The 6,527-nt window shown below is 38.5% G+C and overlaps 1 long non-coding RNA gene across 1 annotated transcript; it reads right to left on the bottom strand.

Moving 5' to 3' along the window:
* Window positions 1–541: 541 nt before the first annotated feature.
* LOC109854190 lies at window positions 542–6,056 on the bottom strand. Its single transcript, XR_002250196.1, has 3 exons — window positions 5,754–6,056; window positions 5,244–5,619; window positions 542–820 (listed from the first exon to the last, which is right to left on the bottom strand). It is a non-coding gene; the product is annotated as an uncharacterized LOC109854190 (long non-coding RNA).
* Window positions 6,057–6,527: the final 471 nt, after the last annotated feature.

Below are 6,527 nucleotides of genomic sequence, written 5' to 3'. Positions count from 1 at the left end.
CTCCCGTTTCTTCCCGTTATTTTACTATTCCGAAGAGCGCGGAAAGCGACGATAAAGCGTGAATTAATAATCGCTTCTTCTTCCGATCTTCATCTTGTTTCCTTCCGACGCTGCATTATGCAACATCTGCTGACATTACGTTGCATAATGGAGTGTCGCGAGCTGCGACCGTTTGTGTACAGTCCACCCCGTCTTCCTCGTCTTTACTCGCGCAATTCTTTTTTAAAACCCGAGAATCTGCCGTGAATGAGAACAAATGATTCTTTTCTTACTTTAGAAGTTCACGTTTCTTGATGGAGTCATTAAATGCATGCGGAGGTAGAGACGTTTTATCATTTCATTCATCTCCATTTTCTTCATCCAGGTTTTATTGAGTAAAAAGAGCAGTGAATCTTGAATTTTTCTTACGATATAAAATAAATAAAACATCTTTTAATATTTTTTTTCTACTTTGTGCAACAGATACAATTTTTAAACGACTTTGTCGGCAGTTCTTATTAAAACAAGGTTTTAAAACGTTTTAAAACGCGTTGCGCTCGCATCACTAAAAGCACATGCGCCGTACGTACAAGATACCCGAGACACTTTGAGTCTTGTTCGTTAATCGATCCTAATATCGCGTTGTGTTGCAAGAAGGGTTGTTAAGACTGAGTATATGCGAGCGCAATATGTACGTAAAGTGTGACGCTAGAATGCCAATTTTCCTCGGGCGTTGAAAGCGAGATAGCCATCCGCCTTTGAGCAGCAATTTCACAAAGGCAATTAATTTCAGAAACGCGCAATTTCAAGAGTTGTGGAATTGTTGACGCGATGAATTTATCTGAAAAAAAAAAAACAAATAAACAAATTAAAACAAGACGTTTAGCAATCTAATTATATCTAAATATTTATTGAAGAAGAGAGAAAGAGAGAAGCTTAATCTTTTTTGCTTTTAAAACTAAAAGCAAATTCAGTCTGTTAGGATTTAACGTAAAATCTGGGCCTCCTTGTGCAGGGCAAAAGTTCGCGGATAAAATATCCATCAGGCACCGGCGGAAAGTGGTTGGTCGTGAAAATTTACTTTCGTTAGTGGACGTTTTTTCTCCTACTCCGGAAACCTCTCTCACGATGGGGATAAGGAAAACGAGGTGCAGACAGCCGAGAAGAAGCGCGACCGAATCTCGACTGTTGATTACTTGACGAGCGGCTCGAATCGATAATCGGCACACGACCGCCACCGCAATCCCCGCCAGCTAAAATGATAATGCTCCCGCGGGAAATCCGTTTTTCCGCTAGACGAGCGGCAGTGTCGATCGCGGACTCTAGAGGTGCGACCGAGGAAAAGGACGAACTGCCAATTCGTGATCGCGTTTCGATGCGGTTTTACGTTCCGTTTTTTAGATATATCTTTAGAGATTGTTTTTTCGAATTATTCTATTCTTTTCTAGAGCTATCGTAAAGGTTTACTGCGTAATTGTGTTAGCAGGGCGAGGGATTTGAGAATGCTTTATACAGATTTTTAAAGGAAGGTGTAAAAAAAATATATAAAAGAACGGGTTTTATTGCGACTCGGTTTTATTGCGGCATCGCTTTGCGAATGCTACCGATTTTATTCGCTGAGTGCTATAGATGTTTTAACCCAGAATTTATAATAGGATATTAATTAAGACATGCGATGAGAAGATTTCTACTAACGCGTACGTTCTACTGTATTATCATTAGCTGTTGTTTTTGTCATTTTTATATTATAGCCGAGCGCGATCTCGTTTTAAAATATACAAGAGGGTATTTTTATTCATTTAGTTTTACAATTTAATTAATGAAACGTTTTAACACTCACATCCACACAATCTTCATTCTTTTGTGTTAAACTAGGTGGACAAAAATATTTCATTGTCGACAAATTTTATTGTTGTCAAATATTTTAAAGCTTTAAACATCAATTATAAACGCAAAGTGTCTTTTTTTGTAAACTTGAAAAGTGTTGAACTAATTTTTTGAGCGTATTTTGTCTGATTGATATAATTAAGTTGATTTACTTCTTTTTATAAAATATATCGTCGTTACGTTCAAGCAAAATATAGAACGACAGTAACTGAAACAGGTCATGTTCGAATGCACACGTATATGCAAGGAAGACGATGTGTCTCTTGATTTATTACTTGGGACATGTTTGAGATAAAGCGAGTTATACGTTACATTAATTACTAGTTCCTTCGATCAATTGCCAGTCTCAGTACCACCTGTTGTGTTAAAGCACTGATCGTGCACAGCCGCCGATAGTGCATGCATGTTACTACCGGCTGCATCGATAACGACGATAACGCGTTGTCATTGCTCGAGACATCTCTCGAGTTAATGGCTATCTTGTTAACAGAGTCGCCAGACACAGTTATCGCGATATAATAATACTTATCTGTACTTTCAAATAAATTCAAGCAAACTAAAATGGATCTTGACACTTTTGCATTTATATCTGCAACTTTTTTCTGCTTTATCTTTTGAGCGAATAATAAAGTAAAACTTGGAATTGCTTGTTCTGACATATCGCGATGATATATCGTGACGCACGCGCCAGATGATTTAATCTCGCGCTCTATTTTTGATTAATTTATCAGTCGATTCTAACGCAGTTCAGCGCCGCGAATTTGATACGGCTGTTTCTCGGTGAATGAATAAATGCGTAGATTATCAAGAGATACGATCGTATCTGTCAGTGGTTCTTCAGCTTTGCCGGTATATTCGAATATTTCGTTGAATCGAAGTCTACGACAGCTGACAATGTGAATGAAAACGTTGATTGACACTGGCTGATATCACGCGCACACGTTTCTCTCGTGTTACCAATTTGATATGGGGCGCATGCGCTCACGTGTTAGATCAATTTGTGTGACTATCCTCTCGGACTTGAAATTGATCTCCAGTTTAATTGCGAACGTCATCGACGTGATGCGAACCACATTGTTTCGTTTTTCTCCTTTTTAGAGTGGTGTGTAAAAATTTATTTATTGTAATAACAACAATGGCTTATATTGTGTTGTCATTATTATATATATCAGATATCTCGATAATTGATACTGTCAATTTACAAATATTATACGCGCGATCTGTCTCACGCACAACATCTTTTGTTTCAACGTGTTTGACGATTACAAACGTCCATTCCGAAGAATTCTTTCATTTCGTCGAGTGCGTTATAAACATGTTTAAAAGAGGGTGTAATGTAGATTACATTACCCTTTTCGTCTATATATCAATAGGAATGTAAAGCTTGTCATGAATAATTTCTGACTGTTGTACCGCAGCAGCTTTGTGTTACGTTCTCATTGCCATAACCCGTGGCGCAATAATAACGATTTTCTCATTACGATAATAATATTCCGACCTCCAAATAAACGTTAGCACGATTCAGCTGTGTTTCTGCGAAGTGTTATTACATCAAGGAAAATTATATGGACACACAGAGATGATACGGTAATAAAGATAATAAATTAAAGCAAGTAGTTATATATTTCTAAACGGTAAGAGAAATAATTAATATTCTCTTACATGTAATAATAATAAAAAAAAAAAAATACGCGTGTGTTTAATATATGCGATAGATCCCGAAGTGTATTTTTCAGTGCTTTCTCATTAAAAATAAAATGAAAATGTCGGTTCTACGAGGGCAAGAAAACGGAACTATTATTATTTCAATTTTCAGTCTCCGTTTCTCGAACGAGCTTCCATATTTCTACGCATTATATACGCAAAGCATTTTCATTTCTACAGTAACGAAGCGCGCAATATGGCGCCGGAGGTTAATGATTATTTATAGAGAACTCCGGAAGCTTTAATATGTATATATATATATGAAAAAACTTGCGGCAGAACTGTCGTGGCAATCGCGAATTTTCGTGGGATTAAAGCTGCAAAACACGACTGCCATACATTTTCGAAATTACCCCCGCTGATAACTCGCCGTTATTTATATTTATCCGGTATGTACAAACAACAATTTTCTATATAAATTCAACTGTCGTACACAAAAATAAACAAGCAATTTTCTACAAATTGTCTCGTCTTTCAAATTTGCCTTGCTGAAATTCTAAAGTTACGATTTCTTAACTTTCGCCATTTAGTTTATCACAATAGGAAGAAGTAAATGAGGAATTGTGGTGTGTTGTGGTAACTGCGATATTATTACAATTATAACAAAAGTTTACGAGGAAATCTCGCTGTACACGCTACAATAAGTGCGATCGCTTATAGAACGCCGAATTAACCCTCTTTCGTGTTCTTCAAATTTCTCTGATGTTTGTTCAACTTCGTCCCGAGTCAACTCCGAAACAACATCGTCGTTTGAACTCGGAAGAGAGTGCTTCTTCTCTCTTACTCGACTCTGCGGAGAATAAGTTTCAAATAACCGTTCGTGCGATTTCTGCGGAACTTGCCGTCGGCCGGGACAAAGACTTTCTGGCATACATAACGCAAAACGTATTCCATACCTACCGTCCGACTCGGAATCGAGACGAGTTAGAGACGTAGAGAGAAAATAAGACAACGAGCAACAGGAAAGTTCTTGCGCCTGGAATTCGCCGCATACTAGGTCGCGCGCGATACGCTTCGCGATATTCCTCATTTGCTCTCAGTGGCGACAACTTTCTTTCCGTTACATTCGCTCATAAAACCACTTTGACGAAGAGCGGTCCATTCTCCGATAACAACTCGAAAATTGGGTCTCTCTTTGACGTCACGGGCGACAAGCGCGAAAAACACGAATGAAACGGAACGGACGATCGACAACGAACGATACGACGAATCGGCAATCGGAATGGGATGCGCAGTCAGCGGGGACACATGCGCTTGCTTGTAAATTTAGGACGCGAAATCGAATTACGCTTCCCCTCGGAAGCGTTTCGGAACGATCGACGCGACGAGCGTGTGCGCACGTGCGAGAGAGAGAGAGAGAGAGAGAGAGAGTGACTCTTCGGAGATAATTCGGAGTTAATAGCAATGGAACAGAAGCTCTCGGAGTAGAGCGAACGGTGTTCTCAGCAATTTCGCTATAATCGTATTTTGAACGCGATTTTCCTTTCAGTTTTTACATAGTACACTCACAAATAAATTAAATGGTATTAAATATTCATTTAAAAGGTATGTATATAAATTAATATTTCTACAGGGTCTCAGCGTAAATGTAATTCAACGCTTATGCGCCAATTTTCATTTTAATAGAAAGAAAGAAGAAAATACCAAGATAAATGAATTTTATTGATAAATACCTTTTCTCTTTGTCGATACAATGCCTTTAAACTTTCTCCAACGATGCATAAACACAGTACGTACAGTTCCGTGCAGAGGTATCAAAACGAGTAATCGACTTCATAGTAGAACGTACACTATTTGAATAATATTCGTCGCTATTGTTTGTCTAGCTATGTATTGCATTTCGACATAGTAGCCGGTCCGTTTCACGAGATATTGCACAAGCGAGCTTTCTATCTAATAGAGGATAAAGACATAGCTGACACAAACTAAAACCGGTTTAGCTCCTTATTGTGTCGCCTGTAACAATTTCAGTCGTACACGGTCAAACGACAACGTATTATAATAAACAGCGGTCTGATCCGTTTCAATTTTCACACGATTCCAATTAACCTAAAAGTAATTTTTTACAACGGTAGCAAATGCAGAATCTCGCTGTGTATTATGCTAAAAGCAGATGTTATTTAAAGATATATAGCGCGTACACACACATATCAGAGTTTCCATCTTTTGTAAGAGGGATTTACCTCGGTCTGTTACAGAGAACGTAATCCAATCTTCTTCCTCGCCGTATACCAAGGAGCTCGAATTATCGCTAATGTTACAACGAGCTCTTGTCGCAATCGATCCCGGTTTCCTAGCGCACTGTATATGTCTTCTGGTCTGTGTGATATCACAAGCTTGTAATTCTGCGCTTATTAACATTCTAAAAAAAGAAAATAATTAAACATGTTGCCGTATACTCAAAGATATATCATCGTGTCCAGCTTCCGGCGAATCTCGTTTATTTCTGATCATTTATCTCTCGATGTGATGCGCATCTCGTTATTCGAGATATTATACATGTTAAATATATCACATGCGCCGAGGATATGGCGTATCTCTGGCGACGTATCAAGCTGCTGATTGCGAGATTTTATTTGTGTGAATTTTCATTCTCATCACCGCGTCTATTTTGCGCGCACCGCACACGTGTGAAAGCTTAAAAACATACATGGCCACTCGCGCTCGTTGCTGTTATCGCGCCACCAAAAACTATGACATCTCTTCTTTCGGGATTTTGTCGAAACGTTAATTTTTAATATTGCATTTGCATCGAAGCGAAGAGAAGCAAGATTTATATCGTAATTTACATCAGAGACAGCTTATCCGTTAGCCGCCGCGGTGTATACATGCGTGTCGTAATATTTATGTTAAACTGGAGTGTAATAATAATATTTCTTGTTTGTGTGTGAGAGAGAGAGAAAGAGAGAGAGATGTGTTTCTGCAAGGCTGAAATCAGCTGAATGTCGAGTCTGCAA

This window comes from Pseudomyrmex gracilis, unplaced genomic scaffold (genome assembly GCF_002006095.1).
Source record: "Pseudomyrmex gracilis isolate BER0280 unplaced genomic scaffold, ASM200609v1 scaffold_60, whole genome shotgun sequence".
Taxonomy (NCBI): domain Eukaryota; kingdom Metazoa; phylum Arthropoda; class Insecta; order Hymenoptera; family Formicidae; genus Pseudomyrmex; species Pseudomyrmex gracilis.
This window is presented reverse-complemented; position numbering and strand designations above follow the sequence as displayed.